Genomic DNA, 15,627 nt, shown 5'->3' with positions numbered 1-15,627 from the left:
TGACTTGTATTAAGAGAGGCACTAATTCATTAAAAATCAGCTTTTATCCTACTCATGAGATGGTGAAAACGCCACTAAATTCCTCCTGCTATGCAGAGAACACGCACAGAGACAGAGGAAGTGAGCAAAGACCTTCTCCTGTCATCAGTTTCTGCTTAACATCACTCAGAAATCTTTAAGTCCTCCGTGAAACAGTTGCCGGTTGTTGCCATGGAGACAGGCACCTGCCTGGTTCGGCTTGTTGGCTATGTGTCTCCTGCTCCCAAATCTCTCCCCCTTCCTCACTCCTTCCCCCACTCCTGTTTCCTCTGCCGCTGCTACTTCCTGGAATACCAGACACATCCACAACGATCAAAGGCCAAACCCAGGAGAGACAGGGAGGGAGGAAGAGAGAAAGAAAGAGAGAGAGCCTCTGACTCTTTCGCAGTGCGGTTGTGTCATCATCATCTCTGGATAGAGGACAGTGATGCGGACAGTGATGCTGACAGTGATGCCAGCCCAGTGACGCTGTGAGCCCTAAAATGGAGGTCAATGATATGTAATATCAGGCCAGACAGACATCATGTACCAATCTCATATTTCATTACTACAAGGACAATCCTACAACACGATTCACAGAACATCACCAATTCAATCATGGTCAGAACAACATTGGCCGACCCTTGTCATAGATTTGGTAAATCTATTGGAGTTTAGGGCTTTTAAGATAGAAAAGTTGATTTCGGGAGAGAGCGAGAGCGAGAAAGAAAGGAGAGAAAGTGGAGACAGGCACCTGCCTGGTTCGGCTTGTTGGCTATGTGTCTCCTGCTCCCAAATCTCTCCCCCTTCCTCACTCCTTCCCCCACTCCTGTTTCCTCTGCCGCTGCTACTTCCTGGAATACCAGACACATCCACAACGATCAAAGGCCAAACCCAGGAGAGACAGGGAGGGAGGAAGAGAGAAAGAAAGAGAGAGAGCCTCTGACTCTTTCGCAGTGCGGTTGTGTCATCATCATCTCTGGATAGAGGACAGTGATGCGGACAGTGATGCTGACAGTGATGCCAGCCCAGTGACGCTGTGAGCCCTAAAATGGAGGTCAATGATATGTAATAATATGCGGCAGTGTGTCACATCACGGTGGCTGAGAGCAGGGTACAGACAGGGCGGGCATCAGAACATTAAGCCCTCCATAACAGGGCATTTGTGTGTGTGTGTGTGTGTGTGTGTGCGCGTCAGGCCAGACAGACATCATGTACCAATCTCATATTTCATTACTACAAGGACAATCCTACAACACGATTCACAGAACATCACCAATTCAATCATGGTCAGAACAACATTGGCCGACCCTTGTCATAGATTTGGTAAATCTATTGGAGTTTAGGGCTTTTAAGATAGAAAAGTTGATTTCGGGAGAGAGCGAGAGCGAGAAAGAAAGGAGAGAAAGTGAGAGACAGAAAGAGAGCGAGAGAGACGCCACTTGCATTTCTCCACAGGACTATAAATAGGTGAAGTAAGTCTGTATCTTAATGCTCCTTAACTACGTCATGTACCGTATTGAGAGGTATCACAAGACGGGATACAGATATGGTGTGTGTATGGATTGTCTGCCACACCAGTGCTGTGACTACCCATGACTGCAGATTGCAGCCTTCATCGCTTCCCCTGCTGGACACACACACAAAAAAAGCAGATAATCAATGTTCCCCTCGATAGAAACATCCCATTGATTGAAATATCAGTTAAGCACACATTGGGAGCACACATTGGGAGCACGCATTGGGAGCACGCATTGGGAGCACGCATTGGGAGCACGCATTGGGAGCACGCATTGGGAGCACACATTGGGAGCACGCATTGGGAGCACGCATTGGGAGCACGCATTGGGAGCACGCATTGGGAGCACGCATTGGGAGCACGCATTGGGAGCACACATTGGGAGCACACATTGGGAGCACACATTGGGAGCACACATTGACAGATGGTTAATGGAGATCGGCATACGACGACGGTGTGTGTCCAAACACAACTCATGAAGTGTTTATGAATAAGATGCAGGGGAGAGGAGACACGGGAAATGGAGCATAGCTTTAGCTAACAGTGACTGGCACAATAGGGGCTCTGCCCGGCAAAGCAGGAAGTCTGGCCGTTAGAACCTAATTAGATGAAAAGCGACTCTATCACGCAGACCAATGGGGACCCATTGCTTCTCTAAGGAGACACAGGATGAGTCGCTTTGAGTGTAATGTTTCAGTGGGCTGGAGAAACGGTGTATACTGTCTGCTTGTGTCCCCGTCACTGCAGCACTTTCCTGATCTACACTGTAGAATGGAGTGTCTGCTGCAGGACAGAGCCAAAATGGAGGATGGTGTGCAAGTGGCCCTGACCCAAGATAGCACTTGGCAAGGATAGGGGACGGCTGGAGTGCCCCTGAGAGCAGAGGTGAATGAGAGAGAGAGAGGGAGAGTGAGAGAAAGACAGGGGATAATTAGAGAGATGGGAGAAAGAGGGAGAGACAAAACAAAAATAGGTAGTGTTATCAGTACTAAGAGATCCAGAGGTGGAGAAAAAAGAGGAACAGAGAATTAGAGGAAACGAAAAGGCATGTTGGAGTGAGGGACATACAGTAAGAACACTAGGAAATGGAATGAAGTGGAGCTGGTCGACAGAGATTTGAAAAATCCGATTTTATACCTACTTCTAACCTTAATTTAGGGCTAGCAGTGCGTTAAGACTAAAAAGCATTTCTTGTTTTCAGGAATTTTTACAATATAGACAATTTTGACATTGCAGCAGGCCTATCTGAGGGGAAATCGCTCAGTTCTACCCCCTGGACAAGATCATGACAGTAAACGTGAAAAAAGCCTGAAATGAACACGAAAGCCAATGACTTAATGCTGTCAGTTATGCGAAGTGGCCTTGAAGCAGTCACCTGGAGGTGCAAGCAGTGACGTCACTAGTGACTGCAGTGTTGTGGACAGGACTTCACACAGTGAGCACACAGAATAGGTAAAAGTACACACAACTGACTCACAGCACCCCAGGGCATAGCAGCATGACATACTGTAGAATAGGTTCCACAGGAATCTCTGGGCATTGTTGTTCTCAACGGAGTTCAAGACGCACAATATTCACCTGGAGGGTGAATCCTAACATCCACTTCAGTATATATTTTTTTTACTTTGTCGCCCATTCATCTCAATGCATGACTAAGTGAAAGAGGAAGTTAGGATTTACCCGGATATTTATAGAAACTCTGCCAAGTCAAGTATGTTTGGTTCAATGGAGGACACCTCGGCTCATCTGTCACCTGATATATCCTCCTCATTTGTGTTACATCATCACTGTGGGTCAAACAGACTGGCATGACATAGTTTACCTTCTGACCAGGGCAGTGACATGCGATGCTTAATTAGATGAGTGTCCAGATTCTCAGACACCGCCTAGTCCTAGACTAAAAAGCTACAATATTTCAATTGAGAGTTTCCATTGAAAATGCTTTTTAGTCCAGGCTTACTGTGTGTCCGGGAAACTAGCCCCTAGGGGTGCATCTCTAAAGTTGCTTCCTCTCCCTCACCTGTATTGATCTGACAACACAGGCACGGTAGACACCACTTAGGAATGGGTGCTTCTGGGAATTTATTTACACCAGTCCAATTCTGTAACATCAGCTACAGATGGAGAAAAGGAGAATTTTCATTCACTTGATTCACCTACATGAATGAAATGGATTTGATTCCAGATTTCAGTTGATGAATATGGTACTGGGTAGTGTGTAGGCCCTACTATGCTGTTGGGGATATATTGTATTGTTCTCATAGTCACTCACTGCTGTAGATCTTGGGACAGCTGCACTGTACCACATGAGTGAGCGCCCACAGTAATGTAATCACTGAAAGCTCAGGGACAAACCCATATCAATACATCTCCCGTCACAAATAAGTAAAACCCCTTTCTCCTCAACAGTCCATTTCATCTGACTGTGCGCTCAGGTGGTGAAAGGCAGGGAGGTTGTTTTTCTAGCAGGGATTTTTAGTTGAAGCTCCATTCTGGGCTTTGGGTTCTTCGTAGTTAATAAATTATGGTTGAAGGAATGGTTATGAATGAAGTAGAATTATTATGATTCGTTCATATGAATTGCTGCTTTTCTTAACTTGAAAAAGAGATGTCAATCTCACTGTGACTTACCTGGTTAAAAAAAGGTTGAAAAAACAATATGAATGATGGTTATATACAACAAGCGCTTATAACCTAAACAATTAAAGAGTATTTACCTGAATGTCAGCACCAGAAAGCACCATTAGTCTACTAGAGGTTAGAGGGACTCATTCCCCCCCACTCAATAAACTAAACGCCTCGGAGGCTCAAAACAGCCGATAGTAATTAGCCCACAGAGTGGTGACATCGCATGCCCCCCTCCTGTGACCTTTATAACTGTCACCCGCTCCAATGGGTGACAGAGTGAGGGAGGGAGGGACCTTTCCTTCAGGCATCAACACCCTTTTTTCCCTACACCACCCTCGCTTTCTTTTCAAGGTGAAACAACATTCCAACAACAAAATCCCATTTAGTCGTTTCACAAGAGTGTTTTCTTCAACAAAGCTCAGGGCCAGATGTTAATCCAACACGCTTGTGTCTTTCTCCGAGAAATGATGCACTCTCATTTAAAACTATACTGATACAATAGACAGACCCAGAAGATCCTTTGTTTCATTTTAAAAGCGTCTTTGAGACCCTTCGTGTAATGAAAAGCGCTATATAAATTAAACATATGATTATGATTATTATTAACACCCAAAGAAACCAAAACAACTGTTAACCCCTCCAGAGCGGATCCAGCTCCATTGTTCCACTGTGTGAATTAAATAACAGATGAGAGAGAGAGACAGAGAGAGACAGAGAGAGAGACAGAGAGAGAGAGAGACAGAGAGAGAGAGAGACAGAGAGAGAGAGAGACAGAGAGAGAGAGAGAGAGAGAGAGAGAGACAGAGAGAGAGACAGAGAGAGAGACAGAGAGAGAGACAGACAGAGAGAGAGAGAGAGAGAGACAGAGAGAGACAGAGAGAGAGAGAGAGAGAGAGAGACAGAGAGAGCACTCAGCCAATTCATTCTACTGTGTGCCCACAGACGGTCTCCCTTCTGCAGCGCTCTAGCACATCCACTTCCTCCTCTATAAATACACATCCAGACAGTCAGATTACTAGAAAGGCTGCTGGCCTGGCCACCATGTGAGAGTGTTAAGCTCAAGGCCCAGTGTCCTGCCTATAAGTCCATCAATAGGTGTGGCAAGACAAATGTCCTGGATGAAATCCTCATACACAGTAAGATCTTAAGAGAGGAGAGGATGCTTGGTGTGTGCTCTCACACTACCAGTCAATCCAACAGCAGTGGTGGAAGCTACCGTTAACCACAGATCTAGGATCAGATTCCCTACTCCCAATAATCAACCTTAACCATTACACACTAACCTACCCACAGATCTAGGATCAGATTCCCTACTCCCAATTCTAACCTTAACCATTACACACTAACCAATTGTTAGGTTCTGAACAAGTAGAGTAAAAAATCACGGACGACTAGAAAAAGCTCAAAGCAAGTTTATTCAACCCACTGGGTGCTTCAGCTGCAAACACAACATACAAGTCACACAAACACATCTTTCTACCTCCCTACTAGGAGTCGTCATCTCCTTGTATGACTAAGATAGACACTCCTTCTGTTGTTAGGCAGAAACGCAGTAGGTTCCTCTTACTGGTATTGCCATGGCCCTGCTTAAGTCTAGGACCCTCATGGGTGTGGAAGTGTGTGTGTGTGTGTGTGTGTGTGTGTGTGTGAGAGAGACAGGACGGTAATCAGATGTTCTTTTAGTTCCTCTTTACCCCTTTTATACATGTAAAGTAATTACTAAGTTCTGGTAACATGAATAAGTTTATTTCAAGCTGGAATCCAACACTGCCCACAGATCTAGGATCAGATTCCATACTCCCAATAATCAACCTTAACCATTAGACACTAACCTACCCACAGATCTAGGATCAGATTCCCTACTCCCAATAACAATTTCACCTGCCCATAGACATTCCACATGTATGGACAGTATGAAGATGTGTAGATATATCACTGAATGTAGGATATGGTTTGTGTGTGTGTGTGTGTGTGTTCTATTATCTAATTGAAATAGGTGGTGTAATTACTTTGGCTCGTGCTCTGGGTAGCAGCTCTGCCTGAAATAACCTCCTCTCCTATCTTTCCGCTCTCTCTCTCCCCATTGGTGTAAATCTCTGGGCAGGGTGACAGGGATCAATGACAGTCCTCAAAGATAGCCCCCACTGTACCCAAACTCCCTCTAGCCATCCATCCATCCCCTCTGTCCTCTCAGCAGTGTTCCAACATAACACGCTACGCATCATTAGTGGGTGTTACTGTGCTATACAACGTTAGCTTTAGCGCTAGGTAGCATCAGGGCCGGCAGCGTCACATGGAGCCCCATGTGAGCCACACGTGGAGAGGCCACTGCTGCTGCTCCACACTCCCTCCCATCTCTCCTCCCCTCTCCTCTTCTTCCTCCCTCCATCCATCCCAGCAGATCCTCTCCTCCCGGGTTCTAATCCGGCCTGGGCACATTGAGGCCCCTGCTTTAAATACGTGTGTCAGTGGGCAGGGATTAAAAACTACAGTAGGCCAGATTAGGAGGTTATAAAGAGACTGGAGCGTCCTGGCCAGCAGCTGGGCTGGACACAGACCTAACTGTCACTTCCTCTCAGATGTACTGCTCCTTTTCATCCCTCCTCCCTTTGTGGGGGAGAATAGAGGGGGCAGGGGATCTCCCGATGTGCAATTATGGAGTAGGAGGAGGTTATTCCTCCCTTCCTCTGACTACTCTCTCATTCCACTGTCGAGCAGCATAAGCTTCAAAATATTTCCCTCTTTCCTCCCACTCTCCCTCAGTCTCTCCTAGTCCCTCTCTACCCCACGCTCGCTCTCTCCCTCAGTCTCTCGCTCTCTGTCCAGACGGTTGAGAGGGAGGGTGGATGGGGAGATGGGAGGGGTATGTGACTTTGCCAAATGTTGTGGTTAGGAAAACACTTGCGTAACAATGCCCAGAAGAGCTTTCTTTCTCCCCCTCCACCTCCGTCTCTCCCAGCCCCCCCCCCCCCCCCCCCCCCCCACTATCGGTCTCTGTCCCTTTCCCTCTCCCTCCCTCTCTCTCTCTGACTCCTCCCTCACTTACTCCCTTCTCTCCCTCCCTCTCGCTCTCTCCTTCTCCCCCCCAAAGTCCTTGGGGGTCTGTGTGTCCTCATCAACACTTTGGTGGGGAGAGCAGGCAGCTCTCTTCTCATGCTTCGATTCAGCTCTCCTCTCTGCTGGACCGGACGGCACTGTGACTCAGCAGAAACCAAAGTACATTAATTTAGGTTGCGTCCCAAATGGCACCCTATTCCCTATGGGCTCTGGTCAAAAGTAGTGCACTATAGAAGGGAATAGGGTGTCAGTTTGGATGCACCTTAGACGCGTGTCAAGAATCTACTAACACAGATATATACTGAATCCAGAGAACGAGACAAGCAATTACAATTTAAACAAGAGCTTCATGTAAATTTAGACGGATATTAATGCAATTTCAATGCAGCGGAACAACAAATCTATACCCTCATTGTCTTTCCTTCGTTTCGACCACAGACGCTCTCGCTCCAGGAAAATCATGATTGTGGTGATCCTCAAATCTCAAAGTGCACATGGGTGGTGGTTGGCCCACTCTTCCGCCTTTACAGTAGTAATGATCCCAATAGCAGCAGAGACAACACAGCGGCATTGAAAGCCTGTGACGTGGACAAGACCACAGAGACAACGGATCAACACGCATCAACAGCCTCCCACCCGATGGATGACATCATCTAAGGCTGCATCCTAAATGGCACCATATATGGTGTAGTACTGTTGACCAGGGAACATAGGGTCCAGGCCTAAAGTAGTACACTATATAGGGAACAGGGTGTCATTTAAGTCAGCCTACAAAAACAAGTCTTCAGCCGCTAGAGTCTAAATCCCTAATCCCAAGACAAACCTTGATTTACTTCTCGGTAAAGCAGTGCTTTCCAGCACAGGAGTAGAGCATCAGTCTTTCTATAGATCTGAGTGAGAGAGACTCCATACATAATGTTGAATGGAGCATCCACACAGAGGAGGTCAAGCCTCATGTCCAAACCCATGTCTGGGCATCAGGCTTTGGCAGGCTGTGCTGCGTCACCAACCCGTGTGTGTGTTGTGTTGTGTGTATAGGGCCCCTGGCTGCTCTAATCTGATCTGTAAGCCTTTGCATGGCTCTTACGTAACAGTGGGAGGATGAGTCGGCGCGCGAGGCGAGATGTGTCCATTCCTCCCCATCCATGTGCTGCTGGAGAGACAGGGGAGGGAAAGAGCACCAGCTGGCGCTGTTCGTGTGTGCGTTTTTGAGTACAAAAGAGATTGTGCTTTTGTACTCATAAGTGTGCGTGAGTGATGACAGTACACAGACTGAGAATGTCTATGCTGTGTGCATGTCAAGGTGAGTCATGTGAGTGAGATGGATTCATTCTTATTACATTCGTGATTTCATGCTTTTGACTATGATTTGTGTACATGTTTGACATTTTTGCTGCACTGCTAAGAGCTGGTAACACAAGCACATCGCTGCACCCACTATGACATCTACTAAACTGTTTGATTGTGTGTGTGTGTGTGTGTGTATTCTAGAGGAGGAATCCAGATGTAAGAACTACCTTCATTCTCATCCCCCTATCAGAGAGAGAGAGAATTCTAATCCTGCATGCATGAGACTCGTGGCGCAGCTCATAACCCATGATGCTTTGTGAGGAATCACACAATAACTTCGACCTCATTCCTCTGGGGTCATAGTGTGTGTCTCTCGCCTGACCTTCCTGCACAATAAACACAGCATCTACTATTAGTGTACACTGACTACTGTACCACTGTGGTTTTACTTACCCTACAGTGGACTAACCATAAAGTTGATCACATGTGATTAACAGTGGAGGACACTACCCTGGCATGCAACAAGACATTGACATGGTCTATCATCCCTGTACTCGTGTCATTCAATCAGCTAGCAATGTATTCATAATACAATGAATTGATCAAACTGACATAAAATAACGGATGACGATAAATTATCACGACACCTTTCCTCAATGTCATTTCCTTCATAACCAGGTATTACTAACTGGACTGTCTAAATAAAGGACATTGTAATAACAGGCTGTATATTAGATATCTAAAGTGGCAAGAAAAAGTATGTGAACCCTTTGGGATTACCTGGATTTCTGCATAAATTGGTCATACAATTTTACAAAAGACAACAATAGACAAAACACATTGTGCTTAAACTAATAACACACACATTATTGTATTTTTCTTGTCTATATTGAATACATCATTTAAACATTCACAGTGTAGGTTGGAAAAAGTATGTGAACCCCTAGGCTAATGACTTCTCCAAAGCTAATTGGAGTCAGAGGTCTGCTAACCTGGAGTCCGATCAATGAGACGAGATTGGAGATGTTGTTTAGAGCTGCCCTGCCCTATAAAAAACACTCACAAAATGTGAGTTTGCTATTCACAAGAAGCATAGCCTTATGTGAATCATGCCTCAAACAAAAGAGATCTCAGAAGATTAAGAATTGTTAACTTGCATAAAGCTGGAAAGGGTTACAAAAGTATCTCTAAAAGCCTTGACGTTCATCAGTCCACAGTAAGACAAATTGTCTATAAATGGAAAAAGTTCAACACCGTTGCTACTCTCCCTAGGAGTTGTTATCCTGCAAAGATGACTGCAAGAGCACAGCGCAGAATGCTCAAAGAGGTTAAGAAGAATCCTAGAGTCAGCTAAAGACTTACAGAAATCTCTGGAACATGCTAACATCTCTGTTGACGAGTCTACAATACATAAAACACTAAACAAGAATGGTGGTCATGGGAGGACACCACGGAAGAAGACACTGCTGTACAAAAAATATTGCTGCACGTCTGAAGTTCGCAAAAGATTCCCTGGATGTTCCACAGCGCTACTGCCAAAATATTCTGTGGAGATGAAACTAAGTTGAGTTGTTTGGAAGGAACACACACCTCTGTGTGGAGAAAAAAGGCCCAGCACACCAACATCAAAACCTCATCCAACTGTAAAGTATGGTGGAGTGAGCACCATGGTTTGGGGCTGCTTTGCTTCCTCATGGCCTGGACAGCTTGCTATCGTTGGCAGAAAAACGAATTCCCAACTTTATCAAGACATTTTGCAGGAGAATGTAAGGCTATCTGTCCTTCTGGAGTGGCCCAGTCGGAGTCATGACCTCAACCCGATTGAGATGCTGTGGCATGACCTCGAGAGAGCAGTTCACACCAGACATCTCAAGAATATTGCTGAACTGAAACAGTTTTGTAAAGACGAATGGTCCAAAACACCTCCTGACCATTGTGCAGAAAACTACCGAAAACGTTTGGTTGAGGTTATTGCTGCCAAAGGAGGGTCAACCAGTTATTAAATCCAAGGATTCACATACTTTTCCCACCCTGCACTGTGAATGTTTACACATTGTGTTCAATAAAGACATGAAAACGCATAAATGTTTGTGCGTTATTAGTGTAAACAGACTGTGTCTATTGTTGAGATGAAGATCAGATCAAATTGTATGACCAATTAATGCAGAAATCCAGGTAATTACAAAGGGTTCACATGCTTTTTCTTGCCACTGTATATGAAGAGAATGAAAATGGAGGTATTGTCATTCCACAGCCACACATCTCATTAGAACATGTTCTCTCCCATTCAGTCACCGTTCAAGGAGAAATTAGCTAAATGTGTGAATAACAGAACAATCTACTCTCTGCCTTCTCTACCTGTCATTTTCTCTCCAACTTCCTGACTTTTCTCCTCCTCTCTCAACAGCTACATGGTAGTAGGCATGTCTCCCTCTCTTTCCCTCTCTCTCTCTCTCTCTCTCTCTCTCTCTCTCTCATACGGCAGAAGGCGTCTCAGTCCCAGAAGGGCCCTTGGGAGTTATGTAAATGAACGGCTCTGGGTGATGACTATTCTGCCAGCGCCGGATTTAGTGAGGAGGGTCCAAGGCTTTCATCCTGGTTAGAAAGCCTCGCATCATGAGGCTGGAGAAATATAGAGAGAGACATGAGGGTGGAGAAATAGAGAGAGAGACATGAGGGTGGAGAAATAGAGAGAGAGACATGAGGGTGGAGAAATAGAGAGAGAGACATGAGGGTGGAGAAATAGAGAGAGAGACATGAGGGTGGAGAAATAGAGAGAGAGACATGAGGGTGGAGAAATAGAGAGAGACATGAGGGTGGAGAAATAGAGAGAGAGACATGAGGGTGGAGAAATAGAGAGAGACATGAGGGTGGAGAAATAGAGAGAGACATGAGGGTGGAGAAATAGAGAGAGACATGAGGGTGGAGAAATAGAGAGAGACATGAGGGTGGAGAAATAGAGAGAGACATGAGGGTGGAGAAATAGAGAGAGACATGAGGGTGGAGAAATAGAGAGAGACATGAGGGTGGAGAAATAGAGAGAGACATGAGGGTGGAGAAAGCGAGAGAGACATGAGGGTGGAGAAAGCGAGAGAGACATGAGGGTGGAGAAAGCGAGAGAGACATGAGGGTGGAGAAAGCGAGAGAGACATGAGGGTGGAGAAAGCGAGAGACATGAGGGTGGAGAAAGCGAGACATGAGGGTGGAGAAAGCGAGACATGAGGGTGGAGAAAGCGAGACATGAGGGTGGAGAAAGCGAGACAAGACAAGGAGAGAAATTTGTCACGACTCGGAGGAGTGCAGAGGCTCCATCATCCACACTACTGCTGCTGCCACGACGACCAGTGACTCACCCCTTCTCTTTTCCAGCATCGTAGTCATGCCAACAATGCATCACGAGCCCGAGCCCCAGCCTGAGCCGGAATCTCCATTTCAAAGGGGAAAAGGAATGAGAGGGATAATGACATGGAATAATGAGAGGGATTTGACTGTAAATGGCCTGGACTTCCTACGACACGACACCACGCAGGGAGATGGATTGCCCTTGAGGGGTTGTCTAATGTTATCATAAGGTTGTGAGGATGTGATTAGGGTGTTAACACAGTGACTAACAGCTTGTCAGTGGTGATTCTGCTTATTACTCGGGGGCTTCAGGCGTGGCGTACTGGACAGAGTGTCGATACTAGCATCCGCCATCTTGTTGGTATGAATATCATAAGATCATTGGCATTAGTACTCTGCTGGGAAAAAATGCTTTTCTACGAATGCGTCTATACAATCTCACAATATGTAGCCTAATTCTGTTACCATCTGGTTGATATCTCAATGATATGTTTGAATTAAACAGTAAATGCTCTCGGTCTGTTTTGATGTAACTTGACATTCAAAACCAATTCCTTTGACACAGACATTTCTTACAGCTTAAGATGCCTTTAGTGACGTATGTGTGTGTCCTAATCCTTGGATGCATGAGAGGCCCATTTATCCGAAAGATACGTGAAAAGCCTCTCCTATAACTCACTAGCTCACCGTCAGAGTGCTCCTGATTGGCCAGTCTAAATACATTCAGCCGGAGCTCCAAGAAGGTGCATCCTCAGCGACATGTCAAAAATAATAAACCAATCATTATTTATCTAAAATGGAAGACGGCAAAACAATATATATTTTATAAATGTGATGAATTACTATACAAACAAAATCAAGACTATAATATATTTGCACTTGTAGCACACTTCATTTCCTCATTACAAACAGACAGACACTACTTGGCAGACTAAAACAGATTTGGTACAACTAAACTGTATTGACTGAATAGGGTTGTAAAACATCAAACTGTTGCTGGCCACATAAGAATAGAGGATTGTACTGTAGACACTGGGAATGAAGTCCTATGACATCTGGAACCTGATCAAACCTTACACTGTCCAGATAAAACATGGGTCTGGAGCAATTTCTGTCTCGGGTGAAAGAGCTCAGATTATACGAGTCTTTGGAGGGTGTGTGTGTGTAGACAACTGTAAACACACACACCATCCAGCATCTCCGTCTCCAGTGGTTGTGGAGGCAGTAATGGCCTCTCTGGTAGGTGAATCCATCGCCAGTCCTCTCTGTGTCAGTATGGTCTGGACGACTGATGTCTATGTCAAGGGAGAAATCCCCTACCCTAACACAGTCACAAAGATCCACCACATCAATGGTGGGCCATTAGAATCCCAGCCTAGAATCCCAACGGATACGTTCCGTTTCACCTAGTAACACCAAACAGAACCTATCAGTTGGGATTCCAGGCTATTAGAAGCCCTCACCCAGACTACACAGTCACGACAAACTGACAGGATGAACTGCTAGAACACGCAAAGTCAAGAGGTCAGAGCCCCAGGTCAACGGCACCACTTGGAATCACCAAGTGGTGCCGTTCACCAGTACTTTTAATCTGCTACAGTAGAAGGTGAAACTGGTGAAACTGCTCTGTGGTGGTTTAACGACGCATGAACACTACACCACGTTGAAAATATGTCAATCTGGGAGAGAATATGTGAAGCCGAGGCCACGTAGCTAGCTGCAGTCGCTAACGACGGTCGCTAACGTCGCTTGAGGGAAGAGTAGCAGCAGGCGACATACAAGAACCTGACTGTTACTGACAGCTTCCTATAGGGTGCTAGTATGTGGTGGGCTGTATTTATGGTGCTATAATGTACAGCTCCGGGAGGTAATACAAGGAAATATAGAGGCTATTCATTACATTCTGGAAGCAGAGGAAAGGAGGAGAGGAGGAGTGACTGTATGGCAGTTCATTCTCAGGGCCTCGCTCAGGAGCTGGTGATAAACCACCTCAGGGTCTGTAGGTATAGGGGGGGGGGGGGGGGGGGGTGAAAGTAAAAAAATTGATCAAATATGCTAAAAGAGAAGAATGAGCAGAAAGGGCTGGGTGAGAGAGGGAGAGTAAAGCGTGGGAGGAGAGAGGAAAAGTCATGGAAAGGTAGAACGGGAGGTATGTGACAGATGCTATGACAGCATGTCAATGAGGGTGGGGTAGTCAGGAGGGCTGGGGCCCAGCCAGAGGACCATGGGTTACCTCCTACCTAGGGGCTTCTGAATCACTACAGCCTGCAGCAGGTGTCAGGTTTCAGCGAGTCATGGGGTGTATTCACTAGGAACAAAAACGGGGAGGGACCTACCTGAATGTGTCCAATAGAAACCTGTCTGCACTAATGATTACACCCATGGTCAACGGTTTCTGTTTCTTACAACTCACTGTACATGACATACAGTGTTTATCCTTAGCTACTTTCTTACTGCACAGTATGCACACTGCACATTAACTTAGTGATATCCTATAGCACCTCTACTCTGTACATTGATACGGCCATTTCTAATATTCATGGCATAAATAAAAAGGTGTTTATAAATGTGGTCTACGTTACTTGAAAAACTGTACCTTCCAGATGAATCTCATAAAACAAGATGAAAATAAATGGAGTCAAGCTCAAATGAACATTCGCTACATTTCAGTCTGATAAAGACAAATGTGAGTGGTTCCCTCTCCGTCTCACTACAGCGACAAACCATCGAGGGCAGTAGTGTTATTCACAGCTTGCCTGGGAGCTGGGAAAGACAAGCAGTCGGCTGTGGACGCCTAAATCAATACTGCAGTAGAAACACATTCCTCATCCTCACAGACCTAAGCAAACGCTCCTGCAGACCGTCAATCAGACAGCACCGGCCGAGCCCAGATATATATATATATTTTTTCTAAACACACCAAAAAACAGATATGCCTAATATTGACATTGGTGACTGAACCCGCTGTGAGTAATTACAAAGCCCCTTTAAAGACTCACATGTCGTTCCATTACATTGAGCACAGGGTTTATTTGATTGAATTTCCTCTGTGTCGATAAGGTCGTGACTGGGAGGGAAAGGAGATCCAGGATTGTAACGATATACCCAGACCTCAGGGCTCAGACTGTCATCAAGCCAACTGAATACAGAGTAGGAGAGACAAGGGCTGCATCTCAATAGTCAGTGGCTCTCCCCCTCCCCTCCGTTTCCCTTCCTTCACCTGGGCAGTTCTGAGAACACAGCCCAGGTGACAGCCATATGGAGACCCTCTACCATACATGTTCTTTCACCTGTCCCGTCCCTTCAACTCAGTGCAACTGAAGGAGAGACGAAGAGAGGAAGCCACCGTAGACTATGAAGACACACCCTAGGAAGACAGCACAACCTTTATACTGTAGGGCTGAGATAGAGGCTACAGTACATCAGTGGAGGCTGCTGAGGGGAGGACGGATCATAATAACGGCTGGAACGGAGTCATTGGAATGGTATCATACACATGGAAACGACTGTTTGATCTGATTGATACCATTCCATTGACTCCATTCCAGCCATTATTATGAGCCGTCCTCCCCACAGCAGCCTCCACTGCATTGTATTCTATTAGCATTCCAGTGGTCTATTCCTAGCTGAATCCCTTCAGGGCTCAACACATGATGATACCACACATGATATCATAATCATCAACGCACAGCAGGAGAATCAATTCCATGCTTATTTCTCCACACGAACATCCATTACACGGTGCATTCTCTTGGTATTCTGAACATCATCGG

The 15,627-nt window shown here is 45.7% G+C and overlaps 1 protein-coding gene across 9 annotated transcripts in view; it reads right to left on the bottom strand.

Moving 5' to 3' along the window:
• Positions 1-15,627, bottom strand: part of LOC109894015 (endophilin-A1) — a 72,282-nt gene that overhangs the window by 35,743 nt on the left and 20,912 nt on the right. The window lies entirely within an intron of this gene.

This window comes from Oncorhynchus kisutch, linkage group LG7, assembly GCF_002021735.2.
Source record: "Oncorhynchus kisutch isolate 150728-3 linkage group LG7, Okis_V2, whole genome shotgun sequence".
NCBI classification, from domain to species: domain Eukaryota; kingdom Metazoa; phylum Chordata; class Actinopteri; order Salmoniformes; family Salmonidae; genus Oncorhynchus; species Oncorhynchus kisutch.
Note: the sequence above shows the minus strand (reverse complement) of the source record. Positions and strands in the feature narration are given on the sequence as shown.